Consider the following 14,559-nt stretch of genomic DNA (forward strand, 5'->3'; position numbering starts at 1 on the left):
ACTAATGGCAAACAGCCAGCTATTACTATTAAAGAAATGCCTCTTGCCTGCCTTATCCTTGTTTTCAACCCTAAAAAGTTGCAGTATTACATAATACTCATCATAGTCTTCATATACAGTGTATGAACACATATGATAGATTTTATACATATTGAGCCTATGTACTATATACATATGGTTATACATCTCACTCATAAACATATAAAATGGGTATGCATACAAAGCAAGACAAAACATAGACAAGGATAAAGTTTGAAGTATATAAGGCAAAGTGTATCATTTCATTACCAATTTCTTTAAAGATTCAAGTTCAATTGATTTTTGTGATTCATTGAAAAGTTTCAAAGTAAGAAACAGATTTATGCAAATATGCCACTAGGAATTAATTGTTGGTAATTTAAAGATGAGTTTGTACTACTTAAAAAAACAGTGTATGCCTTGCAGGTAGACTGAGAAGACATCCCTTATTAGCAAATATTAATATTAGGGTGTACTGCAGCTTACTTCACTAATAGTTCAAACAGATATTATGTTGCATTTTTTTTTAAATCCCCCTCTTTTCAATGTGACTCACCATTTACATTTCCAGTGTTCAAACTTCCTATTCTTGTTTCATGAAATATGACGTATACATGACTAGAGACTGGCAGTATGTTCTGAGTACACAGAAAAGTATTTACGTACGTTGTATTTCAGTGTGTTTAAATTTTAAATACTATGTACAGCTGTTTATCCAACATTTTTAAAACTTTTCTTTCCCTTTTCATCGTGTGAACAAATCAGTTCATCTGCAAGGAATATATGCAGGAAAAACATAGTGTTATGAATTGAAAAGATATTTTATTTACTAGCACTACAAAATCTTGATGGGTAGCCATAGAAAATTTGTAGCCATTAACTTTTTTTTAAAAGATGTATCTTAACTCAAAATTGAAACAATACTAAATCAAATTATAATCAAAAGACACATTATGCATTGTTTTAAGTTATATATTTACTAGTTAAAATAATTCTTTTAAAAAACTTATTTATTATGTCAGATTGTACAGTACAGCAATAAAAGGGCCTTGTAAGTTTTTTTCATCAGATCCTTATGGTCTAAGAACACTTGAAAAACACAAATACAAGCTCATCTTCTGTCTTGACAGATATCTCAAATAAGAGAGTTGGCATAGTCTTGGCATTCTAATGAACTAGGAAGTGTGCAATAAAGTATTCAAAGAAGAATCTTGCATCGAAAGTCTCGTTCTGCAGCCTTCCCCAAGGTTAACTTTTTTGACAAACTAGACAATGTAACAAAATATTTAAGTTTACATTTAGGATTACTTGTGCTTTACCATTATGGGAATAATAAATGTTAAAAATGGTAATTGGCACCCTGGTACATTTTAAAAGGAGGGGTTGTTCCCTGAAGCATAACGTATCATATTTAGGTTTTCAAACATTTTTTTGAAAGTGATTGCTGGATTCTAGAAAAACAAGTATATGTGTTTAAATAATCATTGTTCTTGGTATTTACTGGTAATTTTCTAGGTTAGGCTTTTAATAACACTAGTAATCAACAAAGCTCTATATGCTGAATAATAGAAACTACATAAAGCAATCTATGATAGTGAGATAAGTGTAGCTATTTCGCTTTGATAAAAATGTAAGAGGTCACTAAAATTCTTATTGTAAATAAGCTGTTCTTATTTTACATTTAGCTTCATGTTTAGAAAAGAAAAATGTAATGTCTCATCTTATGGATGGCAAAGTAGCAATTGTTCTTTGGTTTCTCAGCCATGACCTGACCTTCTGGCTAAGAGACAGAGTTGATACCTTCCTTGGCCACCATCTGTTCATAATAAATATATATTTAATTTTTAAAAGTGGACAGTGGGTCACTTGGCTGATATACTAGTAAAATCATTAGTACCTTATTTTACTTTAGTATGTTTTCTTTGAAATTGAGAAGAAAGTTGTAATTTCCCAATAAGTTTCCCTTACTGAAAATTGGTTTAATGTGCTATCTAATCAAAATGTAATTTATGTTGTGGGTAAATTTAAGTTTTTTATGAAACGGAGTTTTTAAATTATTGGCTTAATGTGCCCAGGTATGGTGGGAAAGACATAGTTTCTATATGTACAAATAGGAACATATGGTTATTAAATATCTTCTCTTATGACCAAAGTCCGCATTTCTAATGGCTTGTTAAAGAGAAATTTAAAATGAATTTAGGAAGAGAAAACATGATTGAATTTCTATTTTCTTTCTTTTTCCCTCTCTTCCTCCCTCTGCTGGGATTTAGTTCCTGTTCAAGGTGTACTTTGTATGTATTACATTCATGTGAAGTGTTAACATTGTAAAATATACACCCAAGGCAAGTTTGTTTTGTATACTAACCTGCTGCACCACCTTATTTGATGAATAATCTGTAGTATGAACATTATGGTCCTATGATATTTTAGGATTCTGAAAAAACAGAATTTATGGCAAGTATACCTAAGGGCATGTGTACACACAAATTGTACTATTTTAATTTTACCAATATAGTTAAAGTCCAACCCCCCTGCCTAGTGTGCATTTATAGTGCTTTAATGCTGCTTTATACTTTATAGCCTGTTCCTTTAAGGGACTTTTATACCAATATAACTGGCCTTAATATACCAATAATACCAGGCCTTAATGTATGGCAGAATATTTTTGCCTATTTAATGCAATATAGACTTCACTTTTTAGTACCTTCATGGAATTTGAACCATTATACAGTACATTTAAAAATAAAATAATTTGTGCACAGCTAGTGCAATATAATGGGGAAAAGTACTTTTAACACAATGAATTCAGTGTTTCCTCAAAACAGCATCTCTTGGTCAGTGGCAGTATATAAAAATAAAACGGTTGTTATGGCTTAGAACGTGCTTTCTTTTATTTTCAGAGTGGTAGCTGTGTTAGTCTGTATCAGCAGAAAGAACGAGGAGTACTTGTGGCACCTCAGAGATTTAACAAATTTATTTGAGCATAAGCGTTTGCCATAAGGGGTTGCCATACCAACTCTTAACGAGACCAATCCATCAAGGTGAGCTGTTAACAGCAGGGGGGGGGGGGGAAATCACTACAAAAATTTTTTTTTCTCCTGCTCATAATAGCCCATCTTACTCGATTGGTCTCGTTAAGAGTTGGTATGGCAACCCCCATTTTTTCATGTTCTCTGTATATCTATCTTGCTACTGTATTTTCCACCGCATGCATCTGATGAAGTGGGCTTTAGCCCACGAAAGCTTATGCTCAGATAAATTTGTTAGTCTCTAAGGTGCCACAAGTACTCCTTGTTTTTTCTTTTATTTTGTGTCTCAGTCAGGAATCATAGAATCTAGAGTTGAAAAAGACCTACATATTGGGTCATTTAGTCCATCTCCCTGCCAATTTGTTGCACAGAGTTTTCACTACTGCATCTACGCTACTGGGAACAGCTATCTCATTATTATCTTGTTATAAAACAAGGAACATGTTGAATCTTATTTGAGAAATCTACACAAAATGTTTTTCATTTTTACTTTTTATTTATTGAAAAATCAAACTGTAAGTTAAAAACAAAGCCAAATCCTTAGTGAGACTGAAACTATGGGAAAACATTCTTTTAGAATTGGCATTAAAATTACACCTAGCATTGTTCTGAGAGAGAAAATAAAGAACTGAGTTCCAGGTCTGAGGCAGGTTCAAACCCAAAGGTCTTAAACTAAGGAATAGGAGGCTCATGTATCTAGGCTTCAGAGCCCAAAACTGTATATAAAGGAATTGGGAAGTCATTGACCTGCATGGGCTAGACTCAGTTGAAAGATGTACATGTTTCAGCATTTTTGTAAATAATAAAAGGCACCTATGTTATATAGTTATAGATTATTCCACAAGAATCTAGGATGAGGAATGGAATTGTATGTGAAATATAATATGAAAGTGTTTTGTAAAAGAGATTTATAGAATGTTTTACCTGGTAGGCCATAAAGCAATCACTAAATGTAATCTAGTTTAGAAAGTATAGATGCAAGGATTACTAACTCTGCATTGGCGAGAGATAACCAGTCATAGGCCAGTGTTTAGACGTGTTCATGAAATGTTAAAAGGAGGATCTGATTTAAGGGCTAAGCTAATGTAACTTTCCAATAACAGACCAAATTCAAGGACTGATTAATTTAAATTCATTTTTATGAAGCAGTATTACCAACTTCAAGTGATCCAAAAAATCATGAGCCAGGCCCCTAAAAAACACAAAATATGTTTTAAAATCTAGTGATTTTTATTTACCTTCTGGTTTTTGAGCCTGTAGGAGTCATGTTTTCAAGCTTTTCCTTGCATCCCTAAGGGCTAGAACCCCCTCCCACCCCGCCAATAAAAGCTGAGATTCTCATGTAACCACTAGACTTCACAAGATGGGGCTTTACAAAAATCACCAATCATGATGAGAACCTCAGTAAAATGGGAAGAGTCGACAATATTGATGAAGTTAGGCTAGTACTATATATTTTGTATGTATGTATTTAAAAGTCAGTATAGCTATTGTGGTTTTAGTCAGAGATGTAATGACTCCATTAGCCAGGCAGACAAGAGTGTGCTTTAGACACAGAAAAGAGAACACAGGGAAGTCTTTTTGCTCCAAAATAAGCTACGGCAAATGTACAATTACAGTTGTACAAAATGTGCAGTTTTGATTGTCTGACTTTGTCCTGAATGGCCAAAGTACTGAGGCATCTAGGAGACCAGGATGTGATAATTTGTATAACTGTTTTCTGATTTCCTGTGTTGTTTCATATCGTTAAAGGCTACCACAAGATTTTTTTTAAAACTATATTAATATTATATACAAAACCCCCCCTGCATGTTTACTTTAACAAGAATCTGTTAAATGACATCCTCCACCCCACACTCCTTGAAGAATGGTTGTAAATTTACAGGGCCCAGTTTTCAAATATGGCTTGGGCTCAGGAATTATGAAACCTGGTAGCTCTTGATCAATAAATTTATAAGAATCATGGGTGGTGATCTCTCCCCTACTTCCTCTGGAAAAAATAAATCCATGACAAAAGTTATGTTAACTTATACCGTAAAATTGCATAGTAAAATACTCATGATAGGAAATGTGAAAGTTAGGGTTGAACAAAACTGAAGGTGAACTACCTTTGAGGATTATAGTAAAGTCTTTGTGTTCACATCACCAATCAAAGAAGGGAAATGCTTGACTGGTGAAGAAAGGGCACAACTCTGTTCAATACCAATCAGACTTAGCACAAATAGCCATTACCAAGTCTTTCCTGAAGGTATTCAACAGTCCTCAGGTCCACTCACATGAAGTCCCAAGCTTATGGCCTTGACTACTGCAGTCTAGCACCATTATACATTAAGCCCCCTACAGAACACAAATGCCATTTTCCTGTTTAGAGCAGGGGCGGGCAAACTTTTTGGGCCGAGGGCTATATCTGGGTGGGGAAATGTTATGCAGGGCCGGGGTTGAGGTGCAGGATATGGGAGAGAGTGCGGTGTGCAGGAACGGGCTCAGGGCAAGGGATTGGGGCAGAGAAGGGGTTCAGGGTGTATGAGGGGGTTCAGGGAAGGGGGTTGGGGTGCAGGAGGGGTGCAGAGGGCAGGAGGGGGTTCAGGGCAGGGAGTTGGGGTACAGCAGGGGGCTCAGGGCAGGGGGTTGGGGGGTATGGGGTGCGGCAGGGGCTCAGGGTGCAGCGGGGGGCTCAGGGCAGGGGGTTGGGGTGCAGTAGGGGTGTGAGGTACAGGCAGGGGGCTTAGGGCAGGCAGTTGGGGGGCAGGGTGTAGGAGTGGTTCAGGTTCTGGGCCAGCACCGCTCACCTAAAGTGGCTCCAGGGTGGCGGTGGCAGGCGCCGTGGCAGGCGCCAGGGCAGGCTGCCTGCCCACCTGCCTGCCCGCCCCGGCTCCACCCTGCACTGCTCCGGGAAGCAACCGGAACCACGGCCCTTGGGGGAGAGGGGGACACAGGGCTCTGCGCACTGCCCTTGCCACGCCTCCAGGTACTTTCCTCAAAGCTCCCACTGGCTGCAATTCCCCGTTCTTGGCCAATGGGAGCTGCGGGGGGTGGTGCCTGGAGGCAAGGGCAATGCACAGAGCCCCACGGACATGGTGCCAGCCGCTTCTGAGAGCAGCGCGGGGCCTGCGGCACCACAGGGGGCAATCTCGCGGGCCGGATCCAAAGCCTTGAAGGGCTGGATTCGGCCCACAGGCCATAGTTTGCCCACCGCTGGCTTAGAGGGTCATGGTTTTTACCCTAATAATCTGTGGCTTTTGCTCTTTCTGCAGCCTTTCCAAAGCTAGTTTAGTTTTGGTAGTGGATTCCACCACAAATATTATTTAACCTACTGAATTTTCAAGGACTACTTGCAGAATCTGTTACTATTAATAAATCTGTTCTAATATGCAAGAGAGAGATACCACAAGTGAGTGAAACATATGGGTATTTTTATGCAAGAATACTTAGACACAAAAGTAATACATAGAACCTGATCATCATTAAAACAAAACTTTAAATTGCATATCCCCGTGTGCTCATATAGATAGAAAAGCTGCTTGCTTAAATAGTCAGGCAAAAATGTCCTCACACCTCTTTTTAGATGATTTGCTTAAAATTGTCCAACAAAGATAGAATGTGCTCACCACAAATTAATGTGGTGGGTCTTTGTCCAGGCAGCAGGAAAAAGAGGATGGGGATCCTTTCAGGATTCCGACTTGCATTTGGATCATAAGGGAGAGGAAACGGGGCGGACTTACCTGAATGGAGCCAAGAGGGGAACAAGAAGTGGCCAAACCAGGTGGGAGCACTGATCCACCATGTGCACCTGTACTCTGTGCATTCTGGAATTCTCATCAGAGAGAGCAGCTACCAGCTAAGATAGAAAGGTTCTGTGCTGGGCCAGTTCTTAACCCCTCCGTCACAAACTGACTTTTGGCTTATTTGGTTGTAATGGATTGGCTTTAGTATCTATAGATGGTGCAAAACTCTGCCATCATCTACCTGGCCAGATGCATTCCATCTTCATGGGCCTGCACAACTGTAATGTGCTAGCACATCTCAGCCTGCAGTTGCTGGGTCCTGTGAGAGCCAAGCTAGACCTTACAGCTCTCTGGATCCTCTACTATGTTGTTGAGTTGGATCCTGCTTTGAGGCCTGTAACTAACTGACCTAGTAAGGTTTGCTCCTGAAACGATGATTCTTCAAAAACCAGGGGGGAAAATATCACTTCCAGGATGGGACCCTGCAATTAAATATGAACATAACCTTTAATTATAGTGTTGTTGTCACTTCCACTCTCTTATAATATCACATGTGAAATATTCATTAGAGTTCATCAGCATGAGAAACTGTATGAAATGGCTTTTGCTATGAAAGAGGCCCATAGTTTGTGTTTTTATTTTTATTTGACAGCAATATGAGGTGAAATAAAAATGGTTAAACAGACCAGAAAAAATGATGGTTGCATCAGTCTTTCCATTAATATTGTGGGATCAGCTCTGCCGGCTACTGCCACCAGACTTTGCTCTGAGCCAGAAGGGAAGTGCTGCTGTGTCTGTCATAGCCACCCTCAGTGCCCTTACTGCTTGCCTGTAACTGTCTGCTGCCGCTGTGCGGGAGGGAGGACAGACCTTCATTTCCATCTAACTATATTGGTGCAGGCTGTGGGGAGAGGTAATCCCACTTCACTCCTCTCAACTGCCTGTTTTTGGGGATAAGAGAAGCACTACTTAGACTCTTCTCTTATTTCTTGATAATGAGATGGGAGTAACCCTCCTCCTCTCTTCCTCCTCCTTCGAAACAAAAATCACAACCATAACCCCCACATCCTTAAAATATCTTGCTCCAGGGTGAGAGTTATTAAACCAAGTTTTTGCTTACCTTTACTGGTGGTTGCTGAGTTAATGTCTGGTGCCCCAGTGCTTGCTATTACAAATGTCTCCATAGGCATTTACCTACATACTGGGGCTGAAAGTGCTGCTCCAAAAGAAGCTATTGCAGTTCAGACACTTTGGCAAACCAAATAACAGTATTTTCAGAAAAGTAATATAGTCAAAATCCCAACGATTTTATGTGTTCTGGCCATTCCCCCTTGTCCAACTATCTAGGTATTCATCCTACAGTCATCTTCATCATATCAGAATGCCAGATCGGTCTTGGGGTTGACCAGAGAACGGCCATAAGGGCCCTTGGTAATTGTCCATTTACCAGTATTGTCAACGCCAACAGTTTGAAAATCATGAATCAAAAACATTTAGGTCTTTATTTTTACACACACACGCACACAATCTTGCCAAAAGTCTGTCTCTTAGTTTTTGAACTCCCACTACACACCCCCAGTGTGTGTGTATGACAGTTACAAGTTGAAAATTCTACCTTAACTGCATAGGAAATGTGCCCCACACATCCAGGACCCTGGTCCCTGACACCCCCCATTCCTCACTCTTCATTGAAAAGTTTCTCTTCCCTCTCCTCCACCGCCCCAGTGGGTCCCCTACAGCACCAGCATTCTCTCCAGCAGGCTCTTGTGATGCCCCACTGCACTTCCCTCCGCAGCAGCCTGAAGGCAAAAAGGCATCACCTGAGCTCCTAACTCCATTCACGCTCTATCACTGTGCTGTGGTAGTGGAAGAGGGGATGATGAGGTCATGGTTGCTGATTTTGGGAAGGGGGCATCTCTGCTGTGCTGCACCTGTTTCAGTGCTTTGGCCTTGTGAGCGCACACAAAGCCATTGCTAAGATTGCCTGCAGCACAAATAGCTCAGTGGCCTCTGAGCTGCATGTGTTTTATCACACAGTTGAAAGAGCCTCCAAAATGGCAACAGTACACAACAATATGAGCACTGACAACACAGGATTACAGCCTGCACTGTTTCAGTGGTTTGCATCATTTGTCCCTTGGGGTCTTCAGATGGCCTATTGATTTGTGTGATGGTCAGAAGACTTAAATCCTTAAATGGGGCTAGATACAAAGCAGGGGCCTATTTTGCTACTATGCTTGCCTTTTCCATCCACTCCTGAACTGGGGTTGACTTCCACCCCAAAGTTTGGTTTTGTGTTTTTGTCTAGCAACTTTGTGTACCTATCTGCTCTTGTTTTAATTACCTAGTTACATGAAACATTTTTTTTTCTTTTTGTGATATGTACATTTTAGGGGATCTTATGAGTCATATACGTTTTTAACCAAGTTTTTACTACTTGTTTGTACATCCTCACAATTTATCACATTTTCATAGGATTTAAAGAAGATTTAAATTTTGAAGCCAAATGTAGGCTTTGGATGTTCTTGATTCCCATCCTGTTTTGAATAAGAAGCAGGGTACATTTACACAGCAATTTAAAAAAACAACCACCATGTGCACTGTTGGGGACTGTTCGGGATTACCCTGGTGATGACTCTAACTCTCTTTACAAAGTTGGATAGTTCTTCTGATGTAATCTGCTGTGTCAGATGGCCCTGTCTGGGAGGCCGGAGGTTTAGAGACTGCTCAGAACATAGGGCTGCCTGATTTGATATCAGGATTAATACAGGGATTTGCTCGTAGTTGGAAGAAATGGCTACAGTCGATCCCTACTGCAGGGAATATCTGCATGTGCAGTGGTGGATTTTTTTATGTCGTCCAAAATAAAATATATTGAATTTTTACTACATATGTGCAAAAATATCTTTTCGTTAGCTTGAATATATAGAACGGTATGAATGATTTATTATCTGAAAAACTATGTAATAGAAGACCACAATAAAAATTACTCTGGGATCAAACTTAACGTTAAAAATATCATATTTATAATTGCTTTTAAATAGAGTATCCAGGTATGTTTGCATGTTCATACTGAAGGTAACAGTAAGCGATGAGGTATAGCCACAGTCCAGCAACGATGTACACATATACTTAACTTCATGAACAGTGAGTGTTTCCATTGATGTAAATGTGGGTACTTGCACTGAGGAAAGTTGAACATGTGAGCATCTGGGCCTACATATGTGGGAAATAGGTAATAAAGTATCATGTTGAGCAGTGGCAGATTTAGAGTTAGTGGGGCCTTGTGTGCTGCTTCATTTTCGGGGGAGCCCCTCTCAGAACCCAGCCAAGAAGAAGTAGAACATTCTCTCCTCTTCCTCCCTCCTCTTCCCCCCCCCCGAAGTTTTTTTTTTGTTTTTTTCCTTCATCCTCCTCCTATATTGTAAGTAATAGGAAGTAAATGAAAATAAAGTGAAAGACTACAAAAACAGTCAAGGTACAACTTTTTTTTTTTTTTCCCACAGAACACTTGCAAATTGCTGTGGATCATGGTGGACCACTTAATGATCTTTCCAAATGTTGTTTGTACTGTTAGCTAACTAGTGTAAAATGCTTTGGATAAGAGCACTTTATTAAAAAAAAAAACAAAAAAAACCCCTTAATAACCTTTCCTCAGTCCACCTGAATGGAGTTCTCCGACCACAGTTTGAGAACTTCTGGTCTACATGAAAGCTTGGTATTTGCATTACACTAACATGAAAAAGGTGTAAAAATAAAAAGTATAGATGACGCATGAATGGAAAAATAAAAGTTAACATCCTCTGAAGAAACTTATTCAGTAGATTTTTTTCTACACTTTTTCTTTACAAAATTGTTAATTGTCATCATAAAGTAATATTTTGTAAAGAGGCACTTTCACTGTTAATATTGCCTAACTTTTCAAATGTTCCTGACTCATCATATTTTGCAAATTATTTTTAACTCATTTCAATACAGAAACACGTTCACCAGCAGCATTTGTGACAAGTATTGTTAATATTTTCAGAATGGTTTCTACATTTGGAAAGGTTGCCTGCAAACCGTCACGTACAAGTCTATACAAATCAACTGGTGATCTCAAAGCACAGACCTCATCATTTTTGATAAAATGAATGAAATGTTTCACTTCATCTTGAAAAAGATTTGTGTCTATGTCCTCTCCATAGAATTCACTTAATTTCTTACTGTAGTGGCTTTTAGCATTTTCGTCCAAATGTCTGTCAAAAAACATGCAAAATAAATCAACAATTTTCTTAGAGATTCACCTCTTCTCTGCACTACTTTTGTGTCACAAATTATTGTGGAGACCATCAATGTTATCTTCTTTCCCTTTTAAATTGATTTCATTGTCTCTAGTTTCACTGAAAAATAACTTCCTACTTTTTTTACACTTCTCATCAGATATATCAAAGAAACGTATATTTTCTGTTCATGTTAGTACCTCCGCTTCCACCAAGCTATAGTCATTTCGAACTTCCATGACAAAACTTTTAACTGAGGCTAACAATTGTGCAGCATTCAATAAATTTGTATCAAGCTTTTGCAGCAATTTCCGGACGGCATTAATTCTTTGAAGTAAACGGTTCCACAAAAGAGTAAAAACAGCAATATCATACTTTTCAAACTTTTCTGCTAAGGATTTTGCTTCAGTTTTCGCACATGGTTTTTCAGAATTTGATGTGGCTATGTCTAATAAGGTTTTTTATATCATCATAGCTCATTTTGAAAGCCAAAACAGCATCTGCACGAGCAAACCACCTGGTGTCACAAATTCTTTTGACTGTCAAATGTTTTTCATTTGCCTGCTCCAAGCGTGATTGTAGCATACTCCACCAATGCATGGAAACTGGGGGGGAAAAAGGCATACACGATTTGAACGAAGTCAAAAAAATGTGTAGCTCCCTCACAAGATTCGGCTGCTGTTGCCAATTAAATTTAAGGAATGGAACATGGTATGAATAAAGCAGAGGGGCTCGCATTGTTTAGTCTTGCCTGTAGACCTGAATATTTTCCTGCTATATCTGTGGTGTTGTCATGGGCAGAGCTTTGATAATTTTTGATGTCCAAACCTGAATTTGCAATGAATTCCAAAACAGTTGTGTCTAGATATTCAGAAGTGTGGGATTTTAGCAGGACAAAACAAAGAAATCGCTCTACAACTTCACCATTGCCGGTCACATATCTTAAAATTAATGTTAATTGGTCTACATGACTCACATCTGATGTTGAATCGACTGTTATGGAATAGTACTTGGCATCCTTTACTTCATCAGTGAATTGGTTTCTAAGCTGCTTTGCCATTATAGTGATAAATTCATTGTAGGTTTGGTGTGTTATAAAGTTGGTCTTCCCTGAGCCGCAATACTGATGATTTTTCAAATGTTATTTGAGAAAATTGTCAAATTCACTAAGCTATTCAAGGCAGGTAAAAAAATTACCTTTTTGATTTGACAATGATGACTCATCATGTCCTCTTAGAGGTAGTCCCAGAGAAGACAGCAGTTTGACCATGGCAACAACACGTCTCAGCACTTTCCTCCAGTAAGAACACTTCTTTTCAAACTGAGCTGATAACACAGAATCAATTCTTCTAGATAGTTTACACCTTTGAACGAACTTACACATTGCATTAGTATGAGCATTGGAAGTCTTATGATCAGTGGTATGTCTTGCAACGTTTCTCCAATTAGAGTGCCCGTCGACGGTTTGTTTTCCTTTACTATGGTCAGGGAATAATTTGCAAACATAACAGTAGACTGCCTTAGTGGTTTCTGAATTTCTGTCGTCCCATTTTTCTTCATCCTCAGAAAATGGGACTCATAAAGACCTCTAAATTGCTTTTGTCCTGCAACCTCATACTCTTTTCTCAAATTTTCCATATTATCTAAGTTTTTCAGTTTATTTACTAAGAAACAGTCTATCATATCCAAGTAGACAGATTTTGGCCATGATGCTGTGTCTTAAGGGTAGGTTTCTTCCCTTACTTCGACAAAATTACCTATATTTTGTAGTTCCATTGTCACTTCAGAATCCGCTTGTTCAACTTTTGCAGTTGTTGTGGTATCCCCACAACTCGGCAAGTGATCAAATAATTCAGATGTTTCCTTATCCATACTTTTTTATGAATGTCCATTATTCAATACTTCAAGCTTTTTAAAGTAAGATGACAAATTGTCTTTTGCTTAGCTTTGTCTTCTTGCCTCACCTTCATTTTTTTGCATTTTTGACTGCCAGACTCAGTGTTGCTTCTTTGCTAAAAAACTGACGTTGATTTTAGGAAGATTCAAAAGGTCTGAAAGAGCAGGGGCGTAGCCACAGTTGGGCCTGAGTAGGCCGTGGACCACCCAGTTAGGTTTATTGCAGTTAATCCCACGTTTTTATCAGACTCTGTAAAAATGGGATTTTGAACCATTACATACTAGTGACAAATCACAGGCATTGTTGCAAAGTGCAGGAGGGTGCTTTTGTTCAACTGGATAATTGGTCAAGGACTTTGACTGGCAAATGACAATTTCCCGTAGTTGCTGTTATGCTATTGTCAAGACAGTGGAAAAACTGGCGAAGCAAAATTCTTTGCTAGATTACTTTAAAAAAAAAATGTTTAGAGCACAGTTCATAGAATATGTTTGCAGAATGCAGAAAGCGTGGACCACTTTGCGACTTGCAACACTTATTAAATTCAGTCATTTGTCAGATTTGTCCTACATTTTGGGGTCCTCTGTTGTCGGGGGGCCCCGTGCCATTGCACGGTTTGTTTCACAGTAAGTCCGCCATTGATGTTGAGGTGGTCCTGATTTTTTTAAGTAGTGTACTGCCTCCTGTAATCACGTGTTCTCCGCAGAAAGGCAGTCATCACTGAGTTATATTTTTTTAAAAAGGATCTTCACTTAGTAATTTGTTCCTCTATTTTCATAATTATTAAAGAGACCACAAGACAGAAATATCAAATGGAAAAAATGCTGTAGATTCATGATGATACCGATACATACACACTTGTAAATTTTTTTTTTGCTGAACACATATAGCAGTACTTTGTATACACAGAACTGTTTTTCAGTTAATATTGTTTTATTATTGCACCTCAATCAAGGGAGATTGGTTTAAGAATTAATGTTACTGGCTTTTTAAAATACATTTGGCTTCTAGCCTATTGATTTGTTAGAAGGCTTCCAAAGTATTTTGCTAAATTTAGTTCAATGTAGGATTTTATCTTTTATCAGTGGTTAATCATATTCATTTGTGAAAGATTTCTTTGCCTTTTCTGTCAGCTCTGCAGTTATTCTGAGTTCTATGAAAAACATATCCTAGCTTAGAAATTTAAAGTTGCAGTTTTCTGCATACAATAAAGTCTGCAGTCATATAGACTAGAATTAAATAATTATTTTAATTTTGTAATTTGACCTGTTTTGAACAAAATTATCAAATTTTTTAGAGGTAAAGAGGTGTCTAGTTAGTTAAATGGACAATTTTCACAAAACACTTTAGCATGGTTAAATGAAGATAGTCGGTTCGATTTAATTTGAGAAGAGGCTGTTTGTTTTTTAAAAAGAATCTCAATATTTATGAGAAATCATTCTCTGTTTTTGTATGAAGTTGCATTTAGTTTACTTTGAGCCCATCTACAGTGTGTTAATTTGAAAATGCCTGTAAGATTGTATAAGGGTTCTTGCCCTATAATCTAATGAATGAGAAGTAAAATGCTTGTTTGCTTTTTAGTATTGAGAGACTGCAAAAGATACTTGTTTCCTACAAAAAGGGAGGTTTAA

The 14,559-nt window shown here is 38.2% G+C and overlaps 1 protein-coding gene across 8 annotated transcripts in view; it reads left to right on the top strand.

Annotated features, from left to right (window-relative positions):
• SDCCAG8 (SHH signaling and ciliogenesis regulator SDCCAG8) overlaps positions 1–14,559 on the top strand; it is a 156,942-nt gene that overhangs the window by 44,588 nt on the left and 97,795 nt on the right. The gene's annotated exons all lie outside the window — the stretch shown is intronic.

The sequence above is a fragment of the Caretta caretta genome, chromosome 3 (assembly GCF_965140235.1).
Source record: "Caretta caretta isolate rCarCar2 chromosome 3, rCarCar1.hap1, whole genome shotgun sequence".
Taxonomy (NCBI): domain Eukaryota; kingdom Metazoa; phylum Chordata; order Testudines; family Cheloniidae; genus Caretta; species Caretta caretta.